The sequence below is a fragment of the Oncorhynchus clarkii genome, unplaced genomic scaffold (genome assembly GCF_045791955.1).
Source record: "Oncorhynchus clarkii lewisi isolate Uvic-CL-2024 unplaced genomic scaffold, UVic_Ocla_1.0 unplaced_contig_2020_pilon_pilon, whole genome shotgun sequence".
NCBI classification, from domain to species: Eukaryota; Metazoa; Chordata; class Actinopteri; order Salmoniformes; family Salmonidae; genus Oncorhynchus; species Oncorhynchus clarkii.
Genome location: NW_027261016.1, coordinates 65001 through 72500, shown reverse-complemented (window position 1 = coordinate 72500; position 7500 = coordinate 65001). Strand labels below are relative to the sequence as shown.

The window sequence follows — 7500 nt, the reverse complement described above, 5'->3', positions numbered from 1 at the left end:
TAGGCCATACATCGCCCGCAGAACGGAGGCTGACGGGCATAGTGTAACGTCCCCCTGTCAGCCCCCAGGGAGAACATTGCCGGAGGATGGAGGTATCCACCCAACCACTTCGGGTCCTCTCTGAGGAGAGCCTGGAAACATCTCCTCCCATTCCAAAAGCCCAAAGAATCTACTATATGTCTTGCTGAGGAGACATTATCCAGGTATCTCCCCAGAAAGGCCCTCACCTCCTCATCCTTTACATGGGGGTTGTAGATGTTCACAGTGACCAGCCTGAAACTGTTTTTAGCAAGGCTGGTCACCTCGTAGTGGCACAGGGGTCTCTCCTTGCCCATCTCTCTCGCCCTCTTCATCACGTCCTCGTGCTTCTCTTCCTTGTGGAGGGTCACCTCAAAAGCCTTCTCCCTTGGATTGTCTTGGAGGCACAGGACATCTTTTACCTCCAAATTCAACGTCTTTATCAAGATGTTCCTCCCGAACATCTCCCTTCCGAACTGCTCCATCTCCTTTTCTCTCCAGGAGAACCTCACTGTGTTGGCCAATCCGACCCCCGGAACAGCCTTGTTCTGTATGTTGTCCTCCATTTCCGACCAAAAAAAGCTCTCTTCAAAAAAGAAGAAAAACCAAAACAACAAACTTTCCTCCCTCCTGCCTTCCTTCGACCTTCTGACTCAGCGGGCTCTGGGGCACCTCAGTACCGAGCTTGATCTGAGCCAAAAGGCCGAGAAGCGATAACCCACAAATGGAACCCTGAAACCGCCGGACCCCCGGGGGTCTCGACAGACCTCAGCGGGTGGGTTGGCAAAAGCCAGCTCCTCTCTCCCTCCAACCCCCACTCAACCAACCAACCAACCAACCAACCACCGTTTCCCTGGCAACAAACAGGCAGGTGTTTTTTGGAAAAAGTCGCTAATGCGTCTTTAAGTCACTATCCTGGCCCATCTCTGTCAATTTCCCTTGAAACAAGATACCGGGCTCTGCAAGAAGCAAAGCCGCTCCAAAAATACGTTGAACTCGTAAGTGTTCCTCTCCACGGAAGTCTTTAGTAAAAGGCGAAAGGCTTGTGCGTAATGAAGAGAAACCAGAGTCATATGGAAGTCAAGAGGTCGGGGCCCGAGACACACTCTGTGCACTCTAGGCAGGGTTCCCGCGGGTGCTCCCGGAACCCACTCTTCCAAGTTTTCGAGGGCTGTCTGTGGATAAAAAGAAGGTCACAGACACAGAGGCACAGAGAGACAGAGAGAGAGAGAGAGAGAGAGAGAGAGAGAGAGAGAGAGAGAGAGAGAGAGAGAGAGAGAGAGAGAGAGAGAGAGAGAGAGAGAGAGAGAGAGAGAGAGAGAGAGAGACACACACACACACAATCCTGGCCCCAATTCTTTTTTTTTTTTTTTTTTTTTTTTTTAAGTAAAATGGCGGGAAACGGGGGACCCCATTGAAGAGCGCTTCGCCTTTCTTTCAGTTTGAATGTTTCTTTCCTTCTCTTCTTCTGCTAGCTAGCCAGCTAGCTAGCTAGCCAGCTGTTTACAGAGCTTTGTGAATTTGCATTTTTCCTTGACAACGGAAGAAAAGTGTTGCACCGTTCCCGGAGGTACTGCAATACCGGGTCGATGCGTGGAGCGGACGGAGCAAGCCCCATTTCCGACTCCCTGTTCGAAAAATCCATTTAATATGTAGTCCCCCGATGGGGGACGTATCAGATATTAAACTGATAAGAACAGATACTACACTTGATCTGAGCCAAAAGGCCGAGAAGCGATAACCCACAAATGGAACCCTGAAACCGCCGGACCCCCGGGGGTCTCGACAGACCTCAGCGGGTGGGTTGGCAAAAGCCAGCTCCTCTCTCCCTCCAACCCCCACTCAACCAACCAACCAACCAACCAACCACCGTTTCCCTGGCAACAAACAGGCAGGTGTTTTTTGGAAAAAGTCGCTAATGCGTCTTTAAGTCACTATCCTGGCCCATCTCTGTCAATTTCCCTTGAAACAAGATACCGGGCTCTGCAAGAAGCAAAGCCGCTCCAAAAATACGTTGAACTCGTAAGTGTTCCTCTCCACGGAAGTCTTTAGTAAAAGGCGAAAGGCTTGTGCGTAATGAAGAGAAACCAGAGTCATATGGAAGTCAAGAGGTCGGGGCCCGAGACACACTCTGTGCACTCTAGGCAGGGTTCCCGCGGGTGCTCCCGGAACCCACTCTTCCAAGTTTTCGAGGGCTGTCTGTGGATAAAAAGAAGGTCACAGACACAGAGGCACAGAGAGACAGAGAGAGAGAGAGAGAGAGAGAGAGAGAGAGAGAGAGAGAGAGAGAGAGAGAGAGAGAGAGAGAGAGAGAGAGAGAGAGAGAGAGAGAGAGAGAGAGAGAGAGAGAGAGACAGAGAGAGAGAGAGAGAGAGAGACACACACACACACAATCCTGGCCCCAATTCTTTTTTTTTTTTTTTTTTTTTTTTTTTTTAAGTAAAATGGCGGGAAACGGGGGACCCCATTGAAGAGCGCTTCGCCTTTCTTTCAGTTTGAATGTTTCTTTCCTTCTCTTCTTCTGCTAGCTAGCCAGCTAGCTAGCTAGCCAGCTGTTTACAGAGCTTTGTGAATTTGCATTTTTCCTTGACAACGGAAGAAAAGTGTTGCACCGTTCCCGGAGGTACTGCAATACCGGGTCGATGCGTGGAGCGGACGGAGCAAGCCCCATTTCCGACTCCCTGTTCGAAAAATCCATTTAATATGTAGTCCCCCGATGGGGGACGTATCAGATATTAAACTGATAAGAACAGATACTACACTTGATCTGAGCCAAAAGGCCGAGAAGCGATAACCCACAAATGGAACCCTGAAACCGCCGGACCCCCGGGGGTCTCGACAGACCTCAGCGGGTGGGTTGGCAAAAGCCAGCTCCTCTCTCCCTCCAACCCCCACTCAACCAACCAACCAACCAACCAACCACCGTTTCCCTGGCAACAAACAGGCAGGTGTTTTTTGGAAAAAGTCGCTAATGCGTCTTTAAGTCACTATCCTGGCCCATCTCTGTCAATTTCCCTTGAAACAAGATACCGGGCTCTGCAAGAAGCAAAGCCGCTCCAAAAATACGTTGAACTCGTAAGTGTTCCTCTCCACGGAAGTCTTTAGTAAAAGGCGAAAGGCTTGTGCGTAATGAAGAGAAACCAGAGTCATATGGAAGTCAAGAGGTCGGGGCCCGAGACACACTCTGTGCACTCTAGGCAGGGTTCCCGCGGGTGCTCCCGGAACCCACTCTTCCAAGTTTTCGAGGGCTGTCTGTGGATAAAAAGAAGGTCACAGACACAGAGGCACAGAGAGACAGAGAGAGAGAGAGAGAGAGAGAGAGAGAGAGAGAGAGAGAGAGAGAGAGAGAGAGAGAGAGAGAGAGAGAGAGAGAGAGAGAGAGAGAGAGAGAGAGAGAGAGAGAGAGAGACACAGAGACACACACACACACACAATCCTGGCCCCAATTCTTTTTTTTTTTTTTTTTTTTTTTTTTTTAAGTAAAATGGCGGGAAACGGGGGACCCCATTGAAGAGCGCTTCGCCTTTCTTTCAGTTTGAATGTTTCTTTCCTTCTCTTCTTCTGCTAGCTAGCCAGCTAGCTAGCTAGCCAGCTGTTTACAGAGCTTTGTGAATTTGCATTTTTCCTTGACAACGGAAGAAAAGTGTTGCACCGTTCCCGGAGGTACTGCAATACCGGGTCGATGCGTGGAGCGGACGGAGCAAGCCCCATTTCCGACTCCCTGTTCGAAAAATCCATTTAATATGTAGTCCCCCGATGGGGGACGTATCAGATATTAAACTGATAAGAACAGATACTACACTTGATCTGAGCCAAAAGGCCGAGAAGCGATAACCCACAAATGGAACCCTGAAACCGCCGGACCCCCGGGGGTCTCGACAGACCTCAGCGGGTGGGTTGGCAAAAGCCAGCTCCTCTCTCCCTCCAACCCCCACTCAACCAACCAACCAACCAACCAACCACCGTTTCCCTGGCAACAAACAGGCAGGTGTTTTTTGGAAAAAGTCGCTAATGCGTCTTTAAGTCACTATCCTGGCCCATCTCTGTCAATTTCCCTTGAAACAAGATACCGGGCTCTGCAAGAAGCAAAGCCGCTCCAAAAATACGTTGAACTCGTAAGTGTTCCTCTCCACGGAAGTCTTTAGTAAAAGGCGAAAGGCTTGTGCGTAATGAAGAGAAACCAGAGTCATATGGAAGTCAAGAGGTCGGGGCCCGAGACACACTCTGTGCACTCTAGGCAGGGTTCCCGCGGGTGCTCCCGGAACCCACTCTTCCAAGTTTTCGAGGGCTGTCTGTGGATAAAAAGAAGGTCACAGACACAGAGGCACAGAGAGACAGAGAGAGAGAGAGAGAGAGAGAGAGAGAGAGAGAGAGAGAGAGAGAGAGAGAGAGAGAGAGAGAGAGAGAGAGAGAGAGAGAGAGAGAGAGAGAGAGAGAGAGAGAGAGAGAGAGACACACACACACACACACACACAATCCTGGCCCCAATTCTTTTTTTTTTTTTTTTTATTTTTTTTTTTTAAGTAAAATGGCGGGAAACGGGGGACCCCATTGAAGAGCGCTTCGCCTTTCTTTCAGTTTGAATGTTTCTTTCCTTCTCTTCTTCTGCTAGCTAGCCAGCTAGCTAGCTAGCCAGCTGTTTACAGAGCTTTGTGAATTTGCATTTTTCCTTGACAACGGAAGAAAAGTGTTGCACCGTTCCCGGAGGTACTGCAATACCGGGTCGATGCGTGGAGCGGACGGAGCAAGCCCCATTTCCGACTCCCTGTTCGAAAAATCCATTTAATATGTAGTCCCCCGATGGGGGACGTATCAGATATTAAACTGATAAGAACAGATTTTTTTTACAAAATATTTTTTATTACTTTCCAAAAACCAAACAATATTCCAAACTTCAGTCATTACGTTTCCAATAACCAAACAATAATCTTCCAAAATTCAGTCAACTTAAATATACAATTTCAACAAACTACAAATAAATCATTCCAATACTAATTGAATCAACTCCCAAAACCAATAACCAATGACCTACAACTACCAATATTACACCACCATATTACAGCAATTTCTCACCCAGTGCCCCCCTTCTCTATCCCGTCCAACTGTGACCCCACCTCACTCCCCCACTCTCCCCCATTTCCATCCCCCCTCCCCTGAACACAGCAACAGCCACCCGGCACCTGCCCCCCCTCAAGTCCATCACCCCCCCCTCTTCCGGACTCCGAACCGGGGACGTGGCCTCCAAAAATAGGAAAGTCCGACTCTCCCTCCATCATCCAGCTCCGAGCCATACCCGGGAGGTCAAGCTCAGCGAGGGGTTTAAAGGAAGATGGAGACGGAGCCCACGAGGGCCCCGCCACCTCCCCATCCCCCTTCTTTTCCACCCCTCCTCCTTACCGCCTTCTTTGGCCTCTTGCACGGAGGGTTATTTCCCCACGGGTTTTGCATATCCCTCGTCACACACCGTGCTTTCCTTCTCCTTTGCCTTTCCCCTTTCCTTCTCTACTAAACTCCTCACCATCTCTTCAACTCCTCCAACCTTTGCCCTCTTCACCATCCCATCCCCCATCACCATCTTCTTCCTTTTCCCCTCCTTCCCTTCCCAATTCGGCCGCCTCTCCTTCTGGTTCCATCTCCATCTTGTCCTCCACCTCCTTCCTCTCCGCTGTTGTCTTCTCTGTGCTCTCCACTCTCACCGTCTCCTCACTCTCCTCCATCCTCGTCGCAGTCTTCTTCTTCTTCTTTTTCTTTTCCTTTTCTCCTTCAACCTCCTTCCCAACCTCTATTCCGACTCCTTCTCCTTCCATCCCGGCCACCTCTTCTTCTGTCCCGACCACCTCTCCTTCTGTCCCGTCCTCCTCTTCTTCCATCCCGTCCTCTTTCTCTGTCCCAGCTCTCTCCTCCTCTTTTTCTTCTCCTCCCTCCGACTCCTTCTGGTCAGTCCTTCCACCCCCTTCTTCCGGCTCCTCTCTTTCTCGTCTTCCTCCATCCTCCGCTCTCGCTCCCCCCCCAGCTGCAGACGAGTATGACCTCCGCCGAGCCGGGCAATCCCGCCACAGGTGTGCTTCCGAGCCACACCCGTGGCATTTCTTCGGCTCGGCGCAATCCCTCGCCTCGTGCTCAGTCGATCCACAGTATCTGCACCTCCTCGTGCTGCACGAGGCGAGTGTGTGGCCGTAGGCCATACATCGCCCGCAGAACGGAGGCTGACGGGCATAGTGTAACGTCCCCCTGTCAGCCCCCAGGGAGAACAACGCTGGAGGATGGAGGTAGCCATCCATCCCCTTCGGGTCCTCTCTGAGGAGAGCCTGGAAACATCTCCTCCCATTCCAAAAGCCCAAGGAATCTACTATATGTCTTGCTGAGGAGACATTATCCAGGTATCTCCCCAGAAAGGCCCTCACCTCCTCATCCTTCACATGGGGGTTGTAGATGTTCACAGTGACCAGCCTGAAACTGTTTTTAGCCAAGGCTGGTCACCTCGTAGTGGCACAGGGGTCTCTCCTTGCCCATCTCTCTCGCCCTCTTCATTACGTCCTCGTGCTTCTCTTCCTTGTGGAACGTCACCTCAAAAGCCTTCTCCCTTGGATTGTCTTGGAGGCACAAGACATCCATTACCTCCACTTTCAACGTCATTATCAAGATGTTCCTCCCGAACATCTCCCTTCCGAACTGCTCCATCTCCTTTTCTCTCCAGGCAAACCTCACTGTGTTTGCCAATCCGACCCCCGGAACAGACTTGTGCTGTATGTTTCCTCCATTTCCGACTTTTCCCTCTCTTCAAAAAAGAAGAAAAACCAAAACAACAAACTTTCCTCCCTCCTGCCTTCCTTCGACCTTCTGACTCAGCGGGCTCTGGGGCACCTCGGTACCGAGCTTGATCTGAGCCAAAAGGCCGAGAAGCGATAACCCACAAATGGAACCCTGAAACCGCCGGACCCCCGGGGGTCTCGACAGACCTCAGCGGGTGGGTTGGCAAAAGCCAGCTCCTCTCTCCCTCCAACCCCCACTCAACCAACCAACCAACCAACCAACCACCGTTTCCCTGGCAACAAACAGGCAGGTGTTTTTTGGAAAAAGTCGCTAATGCGTCTTTAAGTCACTATCCTGGCCCATCTCTGTCAATTTCCCTTGAAACAAGATACCGGGCTCTGCAAGAAGCAAAGCCGCTCCAAAAATACGTTGAACTCGTAAGTGTTCCTCTCCACGGAAGTCTTTAGTAAAAGGCGAAAGGCTTGTGCGTAATGAAGAGAAACCAGAGTCATATGGAAGTCAAGAGGTCGGGGCCCGAGACACACTCTGTGCACTCTAGGCAGGGTTCCCGCGGGTGCTCCCGGAACCCACTCTTCCAAGTTTTCGAGGGCTGTCTGTGGATAAAAAGAAGGTCACAGACACAGAGGCACAGAGAGACAGAGAGAGAGAGAGAGCGAGAGAGAGAGAGAGAGAGAGAGAGAGAGAGAGAGACAGAGAGAGAGAGAGAGA

General features: G+C 50.8%; 8 non-coding genes and 1 pseudogene across 8 annotated transcripts; all 9 read right to left on the bottom strand.

Annotated features, from left to right (window-relative positions):
• Positions 1-973: 973 nt before the first annotated feature.
• Positions 974-1090, bottom strand: LOC139403265 (U5 spliceosomal RNA). Its single transcript, XR_011633338.1, has one exon. It is a non-coding gene; the product is annotated as a U5 spliceosomal RNA (small nuclear RNA).
• Positions 1091-1566: 476 nt separating this feature from the next.
• Positions 1567-1757, bottom strand: LOC139403311 (U2 spliceosomal RNA). The gene has a single exon (XR_011633383.1). It is a non-coding gene; the product is annotated as a U2 spliceosomal RNA (small nuclear RNA).
• Positions 1758-1997: 240 nt separating this feature from the next.
• On the bottom strand, positions 1998-2114 carry LOC139403263 (U5 spliceosomal RNA). The gene has a single exon (XR_011633337.1). It is a non-coding gene; the product is annotated as a U5 spliceosomal RNA (small nuclear RNA).
• A 505-nt stretch (positions 2115-2619) lies between these two features.
• On the bottom strand, positions 2620-2810 carry LOC139403310 (U2 spliceosomal RNA). Its single transcript, XR_011633382.1, has one exon. It is a non-coding gene; the product is annotated as a U2 spliceosomal RNA (small nuclear RNA).
• Positions 2811-3050: 240 nt separating this feature from the next.
• Positions 3051-3167, bottom strand: LOC139403262 (U5 spliceosomal RNA). The gene has a single exon (XR_011633336.1). It is a non-coding gene; the product is annotated as a U5 spliceosomal RNA (small nuclear RNA).
• Positions 3168-3659: 492 nt separating this feature from the next.
• LOC139403308 (U2 spliceosomal RNA) lies at positions 3660-3850 on the bottom strand. The gene has a single exon (XR_011633380.1). It is a non-coding gene; the product is annotated as a U2 spliceosomal RNA (small nuclear RNA).
• A 240-nt stretch (positions 3851-4090) lies between these two features.
• LOC139403261 (U5 spliceosomal RNA) lies at positions 4091-4207 on the bottom strand. Its single transcript, XR_011633335.1, has one exon. It is a non-coding gene; the product is annotated as a U5 spliceosomal RNA (small nuclear RNA).
• Positions 4208-4703: 496 nt separating this feature from the next.
• Positions 4704-4873, bottom strand: LOC139403229 (U2 spliceosomal RNA; annotated as a pseudogene).
• A 2292-nt stretch (positions 4874-7165) lies between these two features.
• On the bottom strand, positions 7166-7282 carry LOC139403259 (U5 spliceosomal RNA). The gene has a single exon (XR_011633333.1). It is a non-coding gene; the product is annotated as a U5 spliceosomal RNA (small nuclear RNA).
• Positions 7283-7500: the final 218 nt, after the last annotated feature.